Raw genomic sequence first — 18,345 nt, 5'->3', positions numbered from 1 at the left:
CTTTACTCCAGGAAAAGCCTTTCAAGGCTGATATGTAATGCAGTCTCTCTCTCGTGAGTGTTCGGGGCCCCCTGAGCACTCCCTCACCAACCTTCAGCTGTTTGCAGAAGTCCCTTCTTCTTACGAAGTCCAAGAATGTAGCTCTGAGTCCTTCCTCCTCAGTCCCATGTCAGTCTCTGCTGTGTCATTCTCTCTCTCTCATACCTCGGTTCTGTAGGCTGCTGTAGTGTAGCTTATAAACGTAGCTGGAATGTTGATTCCTCCTCTGGGTTTTCGGCTGTCCTGCGTTTGAATCACTGTGAAGGACATCCTCCGGACCTCTCTCTGGTCCGTCTCTAATTTCGCCAGCGATTCTTCTCCTGAGCGCCGAGCTGTTTCGTTGTCAGCTTGTCCACTCGGCTTTGCTTCAAATGCTGAGCCTCTCCTCCACTTTACAGTGGAGGGAAAAAAAAGGCCCCCCTCCACAATTTAACTGCGAAAGGGGGCGGGGGGGGAGGGAGGAGGAGGACTTGGCTGCAAGGCCTGCCTTCTCCCTCCTCACTTACCAGTTGTTTGTGAGTCGCGTCCCTCACAAACACTCATTCACTCCAGTGCTGTCTCTAACTCTGGCCTAGGCAGAGCTGGGGGGCCGCAGGGCTCCCCTCCCCGCTGGAGGGGGAAGAAGGAGCCCAGCCACCCCCTGGCCTTCTCCACCTACACGCAGCAGACACCAACAACAGAAAAACTGCCAGCAGCTTCCAGTGGCTGCGTATATATGATTTTTAGCAGAAGTGAACAAGACGAGTGGTGATTGACCCTCCAGGGAACACTGCCCTGGTACCCAATCACCTCTGAGCCCCCGACTCCCAGGGGGCCATCTCAAACCATGACAATTCCTTAATGTACACAAATACAAATTTTCCTTCCTATAGTACAAACTCGACTTGGTACAGAGGTTTTCAAAGCTACATCTAGTCATAGGGCTCAGATCACCTCGTTAAGTCATTAGCTTTGTTGCTGTCTCAGAAACATTGTTTTGGTCCGGAGTATTTTGAAATGTTTTGTTTTGAGGATTTTTTTGTTTATTTTTTTTCTTAAATCCCAGGTGACTTTTCTAAAAATAATTCTGAGCCATAGGCCTGGGAATTGGCTAATGGTAGAAAAAATATTAAGTAGAATTTGACCAGAAAATCCACTTTCAGCATTCTCCCCTCTCTCTATTTTCTTTCTTCTTTATAGTATAAAGGAAGACTCTGACTGATCTGTCAGGAACTGTAGGGAAAACAGGAGAATCTTGAATAGAATTTATATGAAGTATTCAATCCCCTCCTATGACAACTTAAGAGGCATAGTCATTTCACTTGAAGATGGGAGACAGGTATGAAAGGATTATCCAGAGTTCTTTCGGTGATTTAAGAAAGGCTGCCCTACTTAGCAGGATAGTTAGCCTTTCTGGTACTTGAACTGGGGGATACAAAAGAAAAAGTACCCAGGGAAGCCTTAGGAAGCAAGGAATTATGAGGACTTCCAGTGGAGAGCACCTAAGAAATCAATAAAATGTTCCAGAAGTTCCTCCAAGCTATGAGAAGAAGGAAACTTCTGAGGAAAAAAACCTAAGGATCTAATGTCAAATCTCTGACAGAAACCCAGAAGACAGCAACATTGACTTCAGACTCTTCTGATCTCTACACCTAACTTCTTAATGGGAAGATTAATGGAATGTGAAAACCAGGACTGTTTTCTCTGGGAGCACTAAGGGAAAGAATCATGCTCGGAGGTACTGGATTAGGCACTGCTCCCGTGTTTTCCCGACTCATACTTACCACCACAGTTGCTACAACTCCTGTCTGTCCATCGCACTTTGGGTAGACCAAAGCACTATGCAGTGCTGAATATCACTCATGGGTGGTGATAGTCATCCCACAGGATTCCTGATATCATCCCACTGTGGTTTGGGCTTACAGGACCTCTGCCTCCAGATCTTGATTTCCTTCCTTAGCTTCAAGTGACCACCAGGAAAAAGGGTCTCCTAGGATTCTCTAGAACTACAGTGTGCAGGGTGAGCACTGAACCCTAAACTGCCATGTGATTAATGGAAGGGCTGACCTCCTGACCTGCAGAAAGGCATTTAGGAGAGGGTAAGCCACAGAAGGCAGCGTAGATGGCCCAGCTTTGTCAAAGACTCTGCACCCTGGCACTGAAATAAGCAATGTGGGAAAAGTGGCTTTAGGCATTTAAATAAGGTAAGAGAACAGTGCTGGAGCTTTGAAAACTGATTAAGCAAGTAGAATGCAGAGCTGAGTCACTCTGTATTTGTCTCTCCATGTGCATGTGTACATATATAGATACATATTTTTGTAAGCCTGTGTGTGTTTGCGAGTAAGGATATGAAAAAAAAGAGGCATACAGTTCCAAAATCCACTGCAATAACGAATTGTGAGCTGAAGCTGTCACATCATATGAAACAGATCGAGAGAACACGTGAAGATGCACTCACAGATATTTTAGAACTTCTCTTCAGTGTTTCGCTCACATTTGGTAGCATTTAAATCTGATATCCTTTATGGCTTTTTTTTTTCCCCTCTGAAACCGACATGAAGCAATGTTTGATGAAAATGCAAAAATTCTTGGCTAGCAAAAGATTTTTTTTTTATCTTCCAAAGTCATATCATGCAGATTCATGCAGTGGAAAAAACGCTGATGTTCTTATGAATAAAAGAAGGATTAGGAAGATTAAAATGCACACCATTGGACTCATTGAAAAAAGGCTCAAGTATGATATAGCTTTCTGCACAGCTTTGCCTTGAGGATCACAGCTGAAACTGTTCTTGTCTTTATTTTTGGGTAGTTCAGAGAGATGCTGGGTCCAGATCCCCCATACTGAGCTTTTCATAAAAGTTGCAGTAAAAAAGGACATTGCAAATAGAATGCTGCTGAGTGAATGATCAAATTTTATTTTATTTATTTATTTTTGTTATTACAGCCAGATGTTGCCTCAGGAAGTTGAAACAAGGAGTCAGGAACTGACAGTTTAATAATTAAATTGGGAAAGTTGGCAGGCCTCCTGCTACTTCCTCTAATACATAGCATCTATGAATGAAAGTGTGCAGTATCCCAGTGGCACTTCTTCCGAACTGGCTCATCTGTTACTGGGTAATGATTTTCTGTCGAGGCAACAGCAATGCACAGGGCCTATTACACCAGCTACATAAAGTTAAAAAGACATTATGAATAAAGTGTTCACCATGGCTTTTACCAACATTTCTACACAAGACTGCCTAACGCTGACATGTGTTTATTAACACTTAATAATGTTTACATAATTCTTCCTTGAGCTCATTACAGCTGTCAAAAATCTGAATAGAGGGTGTTTTTGCCTGTGTTTAACTCTTGAAGACTTTGCAGTCCCTAAGCTGAGATAAGCAGCAGCAGAGAGGGTGCTGAAGGCCCAACCGGTTGCTGTGCTGCCAGGGCGGAAGGCTTAGAGCCAGCTGCCCATCTGAACCTGAGCATCATCACACCTTTCCTCCCTTTTTTGGGATTTCTTCCTTAGCAGGCATTCTTAACGTTTCTGGCTGCATGCTCCCGAGGCTGCCACACACTTGCGGAAGGCATGGAGAATCACTCCAGCTGTCAAGACAAGAGGAGGCACACCGGCACCGAAGGCACGACAAGCAGGTGCCAGGTTGGGCTGAGAGTTTGCTGGGAAAAAAAAACTTTATTCAGAGGCTGCGGGCAGAGCAGCTAAAACACAGAGCACTTGCAGGGTGAGGGTCCGTCCCGTGCCCCTGCCCCTTGCGCTGGGCGGGATGGGGACCGGAGGGACCGTGATCCTGCTCGACCTGACAACGGACCGGGATGGGGGGCAGAGCCCGTAGGGCCGCCGTGCCCTGTCCCGCCCCTCACCTGCCCCCGCCGCAGAGCCCCCGCGGGGTTTCCGAACGGGATGCGTGGCGGGGAGACCCCCGCTCCCCAGTTCCCAGCCCCGCTCCCCAGTTCCCAGCCCCGCTCCCCAGTTCCCACCCCTGCTCCCCAGTTCCCAGCCCCGCTCCCCCGTTCCCAGCCCCGCTCCCAGTTCCAGCCCCGCTCCGGCGGGAAGGACCCCGCGCTCCCCCACACCCCGCGCGGCAAGGGGGCGCGCGCGCCGCCGGCGGCCCCGCCAGGGGGCGGGGCGGGGCGGGGCGGGGCGGGGGGTCCGGGGCTGCCGCCGCCGCTGTCGGCGGCACTGGCGGGGCGGCGGCGGGAGCGGGAGGCTGCCGAGGTAAAGCGGGGACGGCGGTGGCCCGGCAGGGTCGCTTCCTTGCCTGCCGTGCCGCGTCCGGCGTGGGGGAGGCGGGAAGGGGAGTGGGGCGCGTTGCCGGCTGACCCCTCTCGGGGGGGGGGGGGACACGCACGCCCCCCGTGCGTGTCCGTGCCCCCCACGCGGGGGCCGCGCTGCCCCGGGCCAGCTCCGAGCGGGTCAGCGCGAGGTGCCCGGGACGCTTCCCCCTGGGCTCGGCGGGACGCGGGGCGGGCTGCGCTCGGCGGCGCGGTGGCTGTTTTGGGCTGCAGCCCGTGAGTGAGGCGGTGATGTGGCGGTAGCGCCCGGGCGCTCCGTACCTTCCTCTCCGCAGACAAAAGCGCGCCCCAGGCGCGCCGGGGACTGGTTTGGTAACCCGGGGCGCTGAACTGTGCTCGGGACCCTGCCAGCCCGGCGCCCACTCTGCCGCCGGGGCTGCTTTCCCGCTGGGCGGCGTTGGCCGGAACGAGCGGCCGCTTTGGCGAAAAATAAAATAAAATAAAAAAACAAACAAACAACTTGATGTTTACAAATGTGGCTAAAACAAGCCCATGGGACTCGGCAGCGCTTGCTGTGCAGAGTGGCTCGATGTGCGAGAGCAGAACCTCAGCGATGTGCGCCTTGTGAGTGAGATTCCTGCGCAGGGAGAGCCGCGGTGCCCGTCCATCAGCCGACTGCTCGCTTCAGCTCCCGGTAGTTCTGTGCCCCGGGAACTCGGGGAAGGGCCGGGAAGGCGTGCAGGGCGGCTCTCCTGCACCTTTTGGAAGTGGAGTTCAGTTTTGCGGCTCTTCGCCTCGCCGAAGGATATTGTTGGGACGTGGTGGCAGGGAGCTGCGCGGCTGGAGCAGGGATTACTTCTGGGTGAGTGAGGCTGGCGGTGCGGAGGTCTGCGGGATGCCTTCTGCTGCCTGCCAGGGAGAGATCCATGGTTAGCAAATACAGTGTGAAGATTCGGCAGTGTGTGTGCGTGTCGCAGGCGCTGATACAAGGAGGTAATAAGAGTGGCTGTTCGTGCATTTCTGATGTTTTCTAGTGGCATGTTATTATTGTATGTAGAGTGACAGTTTAGTCAGTTGAATCTGTGGCAGAATTTTTTTGGTTTGAATGGTGTTAATATTTTGTCTTCTGCCGAGATTTAACAGCATTTCAGCAAGCTAGGTGTAACAAAACAGAAAGGGCTAAATTATTGGCAATAAACGCAGTCTACGCTTTGAAGAGAGACAGGGCTTTGAAGAGATCTGTAGTGTGGATTCTGAAAACAAAGTAGTTAATGGAGCAACATAAAATATGTTGCAAGGACTGTGCTGGATCCAAAGGTGACCACTAGGATAGTACAACAACAGTCCAAGGAGAGGAAATTCACTGAGACTGCTCTTCGGCTCTTTCTCTTGGAAGAGTTCTCATGAGGAAGTTTAGTAAGCATAGGTTAATTATATATGATGTTATGGCTGACTGAAGGAATTGGATACCTAGTGCAAAAGCCTGTGCATGTGGGAGAAGCTGATTTAAGGTAAAGTGGTGTCAATGTAAATTTAGACTGGTTGTGTCATTGTGGTAGAAGTTGCTATGTGGACATCACTTGTTTGCAGTTCTGGTTATGTCATTTGGGAAGAGTTGGAAGCAAAACTGAATAAAAAACATCGCTCTTAAAATAAGAGCATTGGGAGTTGGTACGTGCTTTGTTTTTCAATCAAGAAAGTTGGTTTTGATTTAAAATATTAATTAAATCATTCCTTTATGAACCAAGCTCTGGGTAAGAGCTTGATGTGTCAGCATCTGCCTGTGTCTGTTTTAATGATCAGAGAAGGTTGATCCTCAGTTTTTTATGTGGGTCAGCTTCCAGCAAAATATGCTTTGCTAGATGAAGGGTTGCAGGATTTGTCCTTGTATTAGTAGTGTCATAGTGTTAGTAAATGAGAGTGCCTCAACCTGAGTTGTCATTATTTTGTGGCTAAGTGTGCTGGTGAAGAATGCAAAGTGGCTTCCCAGCAGATGGACGCACTTTGGGGTATCTTGCTTCTCTTCTGCACCTTCTTGCAGAGCGGAGGGGTCTTGCAATGCTCTTGAATTCTCAGGCTAATTCACCCTAAAATACCTAAGTATAGTAAAGTGTCTCTGTTACATGTGAAATTTGGGTTATCTCTAGGTAGAAGGAGTGGCACCACCAGGAACTGTTTTTTGGTTTTCTGCTGAGGTAATTTTGTCTGTGTCTGTAGTAAAAGTGATTTAGTGATAGAGCTCGCTTTGGGGATAATGCGTCTTTAGTGTGGGCAAGATGTAGAAAGCTCAGAGTTCTCACGTATCTCACATAGAATGAATTATTCTAGCAAATGCCTAACCATGAAGTGCCCACAGGTGTGTACAGTTAGGAGTTTGAGCCAGGTGTGTCTGAAAGGGATCATCCATTTTCACACTTCTGTCAACATGGATATGGTGGGTAAGTAGCATAAACAAAGTCCCCATTGACTTCTGTGGATATACACCTGTAAGATCAGCGTTCCAAGGAGTTTAAACCAGGGTGGCATTCTCCTAGTAGGTGATACAAGCAGTGATTAAAAAAATTGCCACTCCTCAGTAGGATAAAATACAAAGTCCCGCCAGTGTCATCCAGCTGTTGTGAGCAGTTAATGTGCTTTTTTTAGAGTGAAAGTTTCTTCTAACCCTTCTTAGCTAGGAGTAACTTTATGCACAAGATTTTAATATCTTCTTGCCTGTTTTTATAACCTGTTGTTTCAGTAATATCTTGTAGCAGTGAACTCTGTAAGTTATCTGCATTAAATCTGTTGTCTTTAAATGTCATCAACTCTCTCCTTGTTTATCTATTAGGGGGAGACAGTAGTTATTGAAATTCCCGAATACAGCTTAGCTAATCTTAATTATAATAATGGAGTCCATTACAATGACTATTGCAAGTAGAAAATATTGTTAAAGCTTAGGCAAGATATTGGGGAGAAATTATGTCCAATTTCTTCTTATTTGTAGGTTGTGTTCTAATTAAATATTCAGTATTCTAGGAAACAATCTTTTAGTTCCAAGACACTGTTGAAATGTCAGTTAAATTTCCCTCCCTCAAAGCAGTGTGCAGTATTCCATTTGCTACAATGCTTGGAAATCTTTAAGACGTAAAGAGTCACTAAACTTCATTCTCTGTAGTCTATAATTCAGTTTGTATTCAAGGTAGATAGACTGGTAAATGGTGAACATGTAGAAAGTACAGACATAGGAAAATACAATTAGACCTACTGTGAAAAAGCCAAACAAAATACAAGAAAGTGTAAAGAATTTATAGAATAAATATTTACCTATAAGGAATGTATTGGTTGTTTGTTGTTTTTTTTTTAGGAGCTACTGATATTATTGAAAGAAAGAAAGAACTTCATTTTATTAAATACTTATTCAGTTTGTTGAAGTAATACTTTGTAGATTTCGGATTTATTTTCTACACTAGCCAAGCTTTTCTCTACTGTTCACTTCCTCCTTTTATCCTCACACAGTGAGCTTATTATTATTAGTCTTGGTTACAGACATATGTATTTTTGTGGAACTTTATAGCAAGTCTTGTAGGGCAGCAGACCCTATCATATCACGTCTAACTTATAACTTTATTTTTCAGCCATTATAGCAAGTCTGCTGCTCAGATCAGAATTAAAATTATGTAAGTATAATTAATATATGCCAATATTACTGAAATTATGAAGTGCATTTGAGCTCATTCAGGTTTTCTTTTCTCTAGTGTTTTTTTAATTATTATTTTTGGTTTTAATATAGAGTGCAAGCTGTTGCTAATTAGCATAGCACTGTGGAGATGGTCTCTATGTAAGCTAGATGGAGAGGATAGGATGAAGGGGGGGAAAAAACCAAACTTGAAGACTTTAAAGTGCCAGTCTTGGAGGTGTTAAAAAGCTTGGGACATAGAGTGGGTTTTGTTCTTTTTGTTAGACAAGCGATGGCAAGGTCAGGTGTAAAACTTCAGAGCTGAGTTGAATCCTTTGCCAATGTGTATGTTCGTGCTGGGTACAGGAAAGGGCCTTTCTCTTGATGGACACTAGTTTCTCTTTTGCTTCTTGTGCAGTGCTACTGTGTCTCCAGGTTAGTAGGCTGGAGTGGGGAGGTTTTGGATGGCGTGGGCTGGGTGCACACGTATTTCTAGAGTTGCAGCAGGCTCACTGAAGTGGTGCCACTAACATATGACAACTCTGGTGCATTTGCCATGGCTTTCCTCTCGTGAGTGCAGAATATTTGCAGACACTGTTGTTTGCTACTGTACTTAAATCACTGAAGGCATATTTACTTTAGGTGTGTGTATGATATGCACAAGTCTGCTTACAGTGTACACAAACAAATGTTCACGTGTGTTTATGTGTATAAATATTTCCATGCCTATTTCTCAATGTTAATACATCTTTCATTCTTGGGTGGAACTTCTGCATCTACTAAGGGGACAGGTTTTGAACTTGCACAGCATAATCTTATGGTCTGGGCTGCTAATTATTGTTGGAGTACTTGGCAGTCATGATTCTGGAGGTTTTCGCTTTTATCTAGGCAGATATGAAAAAGCTGCTCCTTGAGGCAGCAATATGTAGCAAATAGAAGACAAGCTTTAAATAAATGATAAACAGAATCTTTATTAAACCCATTCTTGCATATGGGGAACATACTATGAAGCTCTATGGAAAGCTATCTTCCTTGGGTCTCTGAATGAAACCTGATTCGCTCCCTGTGAGGCCATGCTTTGTGCTACCAGGCGAGGAAGAGTGCTCTCAGTATCTCAGTGCGGGTAACAGATCTTCCTTTTCTCGCATATCCTTCCTCTTGTATCTGTTTTGACCTATATCTAGATTCTGTAAAAATGCTTTGGAATTAAGGATGTTGAGAGAGTGGCATGTACCGCCCCTTTCATCAAAGTAATGCAGTGCACCCTGTCTCAAAATAATGACTAGAAACTGTATTTCTTTGAGAAGGTGTTCTAACCCATTGAGTTGGTACATGCAAATATGTTAGCATTAGATACTATTTGGAAATTTAATTTAACAAAAATCTTACACATAACTAATAAAAGTAATCCTGCTCTTTAAAGCTTTCAATCTATGGTTCAAAGGAAAGTCAAAGGAAGCTACACATAACGTCTTTTATTTTTCTGGGGTCAACTGCAAGAAGTTGTTTAGCTACATTCTAAACCACATTAAAGTTTCTTTAAATATTGATTTTTTTTTTTATTTGGACACTGCAAAAAGCACTGTTCCAGAGTGTTTAGGTGGTTTGAGATGCTGATCATGAAGCGGTGCATTACCCTCTTGAATACTTTATGCTGCTTCTCTGAAGAAGCTTCGTCCTCAGAAGAACTTGTTTTGGGATCAGAAAGTAAAGTAGTCAATGGTCTTCTCTGTGTCAGAGGACCTACAAAGCAACGTTGTTTGCTCAGGGTGAAATATGTGAAAGGCTTTGTTACATTTTCATAAATAGTTTAAAGAGTTTTAACTTGGAGCAGCCACCTTGTTTCAGCTGGCACCTGGAGTACATGGCATGCAAGGAGATGCTGAGGGACCTGAGTTTACCCAGGCTGGAGATTAGAAGCTGAAGGTGAATTGTTGCCTTGCATTTCCTAATGGGCTGTTTTGGAACAGAGAGCAATGCTCTACTCTGAGGTGTACAGAGAAAGGGTGAAGTGCAGTTGTCACATATAGAAATGGAGAAATTCTGTCTGGGCATAAGGAAAAAAAAAGAACAACCAAACAATCAAAATGCTTAAATTGTGACCTGAGGTCTTTGGAGGTTGCAAGATTTGCCCTTGGAGATTTAGAAACTTGATAAGACTCTGAAGAACTTGTTCTAACTTTGAAATCAGCACTGCTTTGACTAGGAATTGGAGGACATGGCCTCCAGAGGTCCTTTTCAGCCTAAATTATTCTAATTCTGGGAGAAGATTTCCCACAGAAAGACTAAGTACTGTAAGAGTTATGCTAAATAGCCTTTTAAATTATATTCTTAGAAGCGAAGAGCTGTTTGTCTGTGGCATCAGAGGAACCCTTTGTGTGGTACTCATGGCCAAGATAATTTAGAATTAATATGATTTTCTGAAGAGCACATGCAAAGGAACAAGTTTAAGTTGTTGAACAAAGTGCTTCAGCACTGTGCTCCTGCCTTGACTAGTCACAGTCTTGCTGCTGTGTGCTGAGAATAGCTCTGACATGTAAATGTGATGCATGTTAAGTGGTAGTCTTTGCTGGACTTGGCTGCAGTTACTGTAGGTGAGTTCTTTGCAAGTCTGGGAAGCTGTGTAACATACTAAATTTGAAATGACTCTTATTGTAAAAAAACTAATAGTGGTTTGTGGTTTTGGTTTTTTTTTTTTGTTTGGTTTTTTTGGGTGTTTTTTTTTTTTTTTTTTGACAGAATGGCTACTGAAGCTAAGATTGATTGTTGACATGTCCTTTGTACCCGATGTGATTAGAGTACTCTTTGCTGATGGACTCACTCACCATGGCATCATGTTTGACCATTTATTCTTTGTAGCATACAGCTTGAATTTAAGATGTTTTTATCAAAGAGTCCTTTTGTATTTCTCAGAACGAACTTTGTGCTAAGTTCGACAAAATACCAGTCCTACTTGTCTTGGGCATCTGTGTGAGATCTTAGTGATGTCACCAGAAATCCCCACGGATTTGGCCTTAAGTTTTCCCTTGAGTTAGCAATGACCAAATAATGTGTGTTACATGAATTGTTATTCTGCCAGCATTATTCATTCAAAGAGTATCTCACTGAAATGGGGTGAACTTTATATGTTGATGCCTCTATGTTCAAACTGGAAAATTCAGTAGTGGAGAACAAGTTGTGTTTGTTATCCTGTATCCATGTGTGAGACATATACGTATATATGCGTGCAAATGTGGTCACTTGTAGGAGAAGGAGGAAGGAATGTATCAAGAATAATGCCCCTGCTTCTCCTCCAAACAGATAGGTTCTGTTTTTTTTCGCAAATGATATTAAATGCCTTTTACCAGTACTTGAGTTAGATATGCTAGCTGTAATTCAAGCCTAAAGTTAAGACTCTTGTTCAGCTTTTCAGAAAGACTGTTGGAGACAGTATCTATCTAATCAGCAGCAGTGTAAGTAGATATTATCAATTTAGGCTGCTGTATTTTCTCTGGGGAGCAGGTTGAGTGTGGCCTTTCTGCAGAGGTACAAGGGGCTTGTATAAAAGACTGAATGATTGCTGTTGGTGCTCTGTAGGATGCAGAGACTTCAGAGTTTTTCTCTCCAGGGGCTGCCTACCTGTTCAGGCCACAGGATTGGGCATTGAGGAGGCTCATTAAGGAAAGTAAACTGTTGCTCGAAAGAGTATCAGGCAGGAGATATGCTATCTTGTACTCCCTGCAGGGAAGGGAAGCTACAGTTTTTTGCTGTGCTCCTTACATTCCTTCAGCCTCACTCTTATCTTTAGTATTCTTAATTGTATATATATATGTATATGTATGTATATATGTATATATATGTGTATATATATATATGTATATATATTTAATTTTAACATTGAGGTTCAAGCTTTTCAACTCTAAGTCAGACTTCCAAAAGGACCTGAGAGTGATTTAGTAATCAGGAGATATTAGCAACTTGGAATGCCTTTTAACTGCTCTATGTATTTAAATCATACTAAGCATATATTTTCCCACATTGTATACAGATTAAAGGAAAAGAAGATTCCGTTAATTTTCAAATGAAAGCTGAAATGAGTTGTTGAGGAAGCATAAGAAAAAGGGCAAATATCACTAGATTCAGATGAGAAATCTAGGAGCAGCTCTATAGATTCTAGTAAGTGCCATATGGAAACAAAATATATACAAAATCGGGCTGGGTTTTTGTTTACACTGTACAATGAATTTTAACAATGTTAAGTGTCTATCTTTGATTTAGAGTATTTCCTTATTTGGGAAGCCAGTAGAGAAGTGTTTTCAAAGTAATATTATGAGTACTCAGGACTGGACAGACAGAACACCTTTTTAGTTTAACACTCATTGTTTTGTAGTGCTACTGATGGGAGAGAGAAAAAAATTGTCTTTTTTGGCTGAGGTTTCTGCACTCTGGTAGAATCTGAGACCAGGCAGTTCTCTGCTGAAAATGAGGAAAGGCAGTACAGAGCAATTCCTTTCATTTTTCTCTTTTCCCTTCTTGACTACTTTCTCTCGTCCTGCTTTTCTTGTTAGGCAGGAATGAGTTGACAGAAACAGTGCCCAGTTAGATCAAAATGATCGGTAGAGGCCATGTTACTGAAATCACATTTCCTGTTCTTAAAAAGGGGGTAGAATTTTCTTGTGTTGATGGTTCAGATGCAAAGGTGTTGCAGCTTCGTTCAAAGTTAAGTTGGGTAAACTGGGGGAAGTTAATTGCATGTGCTTGGTGATAATGTAAACACTGTTGACTGTCCCTGGAATTCCCTTGGGTGCTCACAGGGAATTTTGGCATGGACAACTATTTCTTCCTTCAGATGAAACTGAGGAGGAGGTCAGTGTTGCAATTGAGGGGTGGGAAAAGGAAGAAAGGAAGCACATCATGAACCTGAGACACCACATTCGGAGACTTTAGTGAAGAAATGCTCTGCTTTTGATTTCTCATTTGTGGATATTGGAAATAACATTAAGATCCTCTGATTTTGCCCTGAGAATCATTGTTCTGGTGATGAGTATGTTTGCCTTACTCCTTCAGAACTTTACTTTGTAACTGCTCTTTCCCTGTATTCTTCCAGAATGTCAAACTGGCTTAGGTCCATGAAGACTATGCTGGTATCAAGCTCCATCTGACTTGCCTCCAGTTCTCAGGAGCAAAGGTACAGTTAACAGGGGTAAGTTAAAATCCACTTACAGAATCCTCTGAAGGAAATGAAGACTTTAATTAGTGCCCTCTCCTTTGCATGGCAGTCTCTGGTACATTTCTCCTCTCCAAGTTGCTTGGTCTATAACAGCAGGCTATCAGCAATAGAGAAAGGGAAATCCAAAAGAGCGAAGTCACTTTGAAACTATAGTGAAAAGTTAATGAATAGAGCACTTACAGGACAAATATCGATGCAGGCTGTGTGTGTCAGGAAAGCACTTTGAAAGTGAAAAGTGTCCCCTTGTTTGTTTGTTCTCCTTTTAACTGATGTCTTTGAAAATCCACTTGGAATCACACTTGAACTACCATGATAAAATCCATTTTCATTAGATAAAGTTGAAATAATACACATTTAGCAATTGTGAGTGTTGCTGGAAATAGGAAACCCATGTAGCAATGAACACAAATTCCCATTTTTTGTTTCATCCTAAGGGCAAAGTACCCTTGATGCAAAGCCCAGGGGACCTATATAGTCATTAGCAGATGGAGGGGGACATTAATCTTCTACCCACAAATCTGCCCCGGTACATAAAGCAGGGAGCGTCTGTTGTGAGGATTGCTAGAGGTTGTATTAAACATGATAGTTTATAATCACAATGCTAGCCACTCTTTCTGTTCATTGCTGTGTTTTCTTGGTACTCTGTGTCTCTGGATTTCACTTTTTCTATCTATGTATAATAGAGAGTGACAGTATTTCTTCTTTTTGAAGTGCTGGCAGAAGTTTCTTCCAACACTCTTAAAATCTCTCTTGCTATAAGTGCTAGAGTATGTTAGGATATACTTTAAGTACTTTTTTGTGCATAGGGAGAAATGTATGATTTTTCTGTGTCATTCAGTCTTTCTCATTTGGCAGTCAGCTAGGAGACAGGCATGGTTAATGAGGTAGCTCAGCAACGCATTTTTATGGGAGTATAGTTAAAGTTAGGAGTATGTCCAGTCTCCAAACTGCCTAGTGAGCATTCTGTATTTGGAAACAAATGCCAGCTGGCAGTGGTTAAGGAGTGCATGCTTATTCTGCTCATGATAGCCAAAACATGCTCCCCGCTGTGTGCTTTTGGCAGCTTTGCACTGGCAATATGTCTAAAGTGCCACTTACATGTCCTCCTTTCCTACTCCTAACCGTGTCCTGTAAGGCATGATTTAGCCTAAATAGAAGTGTGCTCTGCTAGACTTAGTAATGTATGGAAAGAGTGTGCTTGTTTCCAAAAATCAAAGTCTTTCTGAAATACCTGTAGTACATTATTTCTACAGTGGAAATAAAAAGATATATAATATGTCTTCCTATAGTTGGTGGCAAATTGACCCTACATTTCTGAAGATCTGATGATTTTTGTGACACCAATTTATAGGCAAACTACACTTCAAATTTTATGTAACTTATTCTCAGTGAGAGCTCTGGTTGATTTGAAGCTCTAACTGTACTTATCTGGTCAATGTATTAATTACACTGGTGGTCATATTAATTGTATTAATTTGTGGTGTGAGCATGAGTATCACCACAGCTTTCTTTTTGTTGAATTGTTTTAAGTCAATAAACATATTAAGTGTTACATTTTATTGAAAAGATATGTAGGCAGACTGACTTTTACAGTCAAGTGTTGCGAATAATAGAATAGTTTGAGTTGGAAAGGACCTTTAAAGGTCATCTAGTCCATATGCTTAGTGGAATTATTTGAAGCAGTTCGTGAGTTATGGTACATTGGATACAAGTTCTTAAGGATCTTCAGGTAAATAAATCCAGTCTACGTTTCTTTGTCATTTGTTTCTTTAGTAACAGTATAACAGGTTAAAAAAAACACAGTTTGACAAAAAAGGCAAACAAAACACTGAAGATTTTCAATGCAATACTCAAACAACTACATTTAAGGTCAAGTCAAATGTAGGGTAAGCAAGATGTGCTTAGAACTTGGATTTAGAATTTCAGTTGGTCTCTCACCTCCTTTATTTGTAGCAGATCTCAATATTAGAGAAGATGATAATTTTGAAACAATGAAAATGCCTTTTTCTTTTCAAAATCAATGAAATTAAAATTTAAGTTCTTAATCTTAAGATATGGATATGTTAAAGAAATGAAAATCTAGAAATCAGGTTATCTTTTCCAAATTGGGTTCCTCAGGAAAAAGGGGTCACCTTGACAAAATTGTTAGCTTCCCAAATCTGGGATCACACAACCACTAAAGAAGGGAAGGAACACTATCTTTTGCAAAGTGCTAGATTTTCAGTTACCATGCTTCCACTTATCTGCTGAAGCCTACCTGCAGTAGCTGATTTAATGCTCCTGTTGCCCACTCTGCTTTCACTACAAGCCCAATCTGCATTTCCCAGGAAGGAGGTAAAAAAAGAGGGCGTTACTGTGACCCTTTCCTCAAACCCCTAAGCTTACCTCAGCAGCCTGATATCACTGTCACACAGCTTTTTCTCTCTCTCTGGCAAGAAGAACTCAATTCAGTTGCTTTTAACAGCTGATCTAAAATAGTGCAGGTTTCCTTGTAAGTACTTTGTCACATCCATCATCCAGCTATATCCTGGATATTCAAGGGCATGGACACCTTTGTTAGGGTACCTGAATGGTTTTATCATTGTCTGGGCTGTGGTGGAGTTGAGAATCAAATCTTGCTGTGGTCTGTGTTGTCAAAGCACTGCTGCACATTGGTTAACGCATTCATGCTCTGAAAAAGCCTTGGGTATGTCATGCAAAAGAGGTATTTTAGAAAGTAGGTTGCAAAATCAAACCCTCAGAAGTTGTGAAATGTCAGATTTATGTTATTTTCTTCTGCGCCTGTAATTGATGCAGAAATATAGATCTTGCAACTTCAATTTGATCACATCCTAATTGGATAACTTATGTTAAAAAAAGTGTGGCGTGGCCGCGTACTTTGTAAATAGCACAGTACCATTTCTGTAGGAGGAAGAACAGTATTCACAGAAGAATGATTATAGAGTTTGGTGCTAAGCTATTATGTACATGTAGAAGATAAACAGAATCCGTTCATCAGACTTTAAATTCCATGTCAGCTAAATATATTTGCATTACATAAACTTTGTGTAACATAACTGTTTTCAGTGAAGTTTCTCCCATTTATGCTGGTGTTGAATTCTGCCTCTAGTCAAAAAGAACTTTTAGAAAAAGTTCTGCCAACACAGTTTGTCTCGGAACAGCTTTGAGGCTTGCCAGCAGTGTTATTTCTTTTGAGTTGTAGGAGCAGCTCTAGTTACATGCCAAAATATGGTCTTATTTTTAAACTGAAAAATAAATGAAACCTATGTAGAAATGGAAACTTCATTGAATGCCAAATTCTGACCACGTTACTCCCATTGGAACCACTAGGACCAATTTTGCAATCTGCTCTGTCTTTATAGCATTAAGAGTTATTTCGCAATGTGGGAAACACTGGAAGAAATGAGTGTAAAAAAGGCAGGAAATCTGCCAATGTCCATGTCTTTTTTAAAAAAGTAGTTATAACCTACTTGCTGAGATATGTTTTATGCAGATACCAAATTTAACCGGATTTAAGTTATGGCCAGCCAGCTTCCATTTCAGAAATGCTATTCTGTAGAGAAGAGGCAGACCAAAAAAATTGGGCACCTAAATATTTTTAAAATAATCATAATTATGTTATTTTTGTCTGTTTTTTCAATATGGTAAGATGTAGGAGCTTGGAGGCTCTGTCTGTCAGTCTTCTTTCCTTTCCATTTTCTTTAATTTTTAAAGTGTTTGTCCAATGACCAAAGCAGAATTTTAAAGTTAGTTTCAGTAAGATAGGGGTTAAAACAGATGGAGAGGGTTGGGAAGGAGAAATACAGTATTCAAGAAGTGATTGGTTTGCTCTAGGAGTACCTTCCTCAGATACTAACCCTGGTAAGAAAAGGCCCAGGTGTTTTGCCTCCAGCAGTGTGAAAGCACTCAAATCCATTGAGGGCTTTGAGAAGAGGCTCTAGTGATTTTGGACAGTTGTTGACTTTCAGCTTGTGTGAAAAAGACAGAACAGATATGTTATCTCACCATTCCACAATAAAAAGGAGGCAAAAAATTATGTTATTAATTCAGAAGACTTCCTGAGTGTTTTACCTGGAGTCTTAACTTGGTCTTGAGCTTAAGTGTTCAGAGCAGTTGCCAGAGGTAAGTATAATCGAACTGAACTCTGCAAGGATGAGAAAGCAGTTGCCATTCTAGCATTTTGAAAGCATATTCAGCCAGATAGTACAGATTAGAAAAAAATCTAGTAAAACCTGAAATGTTCACTTGTTTTGACAACTGAACAGTTGTTCTCAATGCATCATCAGGCAGCTGTGGTCCTGCTGTCCCTGGCTGAAGGATAGTATATTGCTTAGCACAACCTTCTGTGCACTTGACAGTAAGTTGTTTGTAGATCAGTGTAACTGAGCAGTGTTATAGTGACATCCAAGGTTTTTATAGTGACATTCAAGGTTTTTATCGTCACTTCTCAATGATGATTTGTAAAGAGCATTATGAGCAGTGTACCCGCTAGGGTAGCGTTTGAGGGTGAAGCTGATAATTCATAGGATTATAAAACAGGGACCGGTCTGATGGACTGCCCTTCCAAACCTGTTGTTTCCTAGTACCAAACCTCTGATCAGTTTGTAATCTGCAGAGCAAAAGCTCTTATTTGAGGAACTGAATTCACCTTGGGCGATGCATAGTCCTTCTTAGACATGGAAAATGAACATGATGGATATATGTTCTGAGCAGATAGCCCCTTTGCTCAGGTAGCAAGTTTTAAACATAGGCTTTCTGTTTTGTACATTTACACCGCTTTTGGGATGGAATCGTAGTACTGCTTCTGCTTGAAATTGTCTAATATTTGCTACTTTATTCTCAATTCATAAGATGGATCTTCATTTTATACCTAAAGGGAATTAATAATAGTCTTCTGTAGGCTTTCTGGCAGGACATGGTCAGCCCTAGGGATCCTTGACTGTAGTAATCTCATTGACAGAAGATGTAACTTGCCATAAATTGGATTTCCTTTTTCTGAAGCCTGAAATGACCAGTGTCTATGAGTTTTAGAAAGAAGATGAAGATTCAGGGTGTAAAAAGGCAGTTAGAGACTAAGCTGTAACTGGAGACTTACCGGATTTGGCGCATAACTCATATTTATACCTTTACAAAGCTTAGTTTTTACTTGGTGTGTATGGTGGTGTTGAAGGAAGGTGGCAAAGAAGCTACTTTCTACTACTTGGTTCTATAATTATAAATATAC

General features: G+C 42.0%; 1 protein-coding gene across 5 annotated transcripts in view; it reads left to right on the top strand.

Annotated features, from left to right (window-relative positions):
* The first annotated feature begins 4,189 nt into the window (after nt 1-4,189).
* RARB (retinoic acid receptor beta) overlaps nt 4,190-18,345 on the top strand; it is a 329,297-nt gene continuing 315,141 nt past the window's right edge. Inside the window, exons 1-3 of one of the 5 annotated variants that reach the window (XM_051808387.1) lie at nt 5,100-5,119; nt 7,872-7,913; nt 12,999-13,079. The gene's annotated coding sequence lies outside the window, so the exon portion shown is untranslated. Of the gene's footprint in view, nt 4,241-5,099; nt 5,120-7,871; nt 7,914-12,998; nt 13,095-18,345 lie in introns of those variants that run through there. The other 4 variants (XM_051808386.1, XM_051808388.1, XM_051808389.1 and 1 more) reach the window with 4 other exon arrangements.

This window comes from Manacus candei, unplaced genomic scaffold, assembly GCF_025592945.1.
Source record: "Manacus candei isolate 608988 ecotype Guabito, Panama unplaced genomic scaffold, ASM2559294v1 h1tg000072l, whole genome shotgun sequence".
Classification (NCBI taxonomy): domain Eukaryota; kingdom Metazoa; phylum Chordata; class Aves; order Passeriformes; family Pipridae; genus Manacus; species Manacus candei.
Note: the sequence above shows the minus strand (reverse complement) of the source record. Positions and strands in the feature narration are given on the sequence as shown.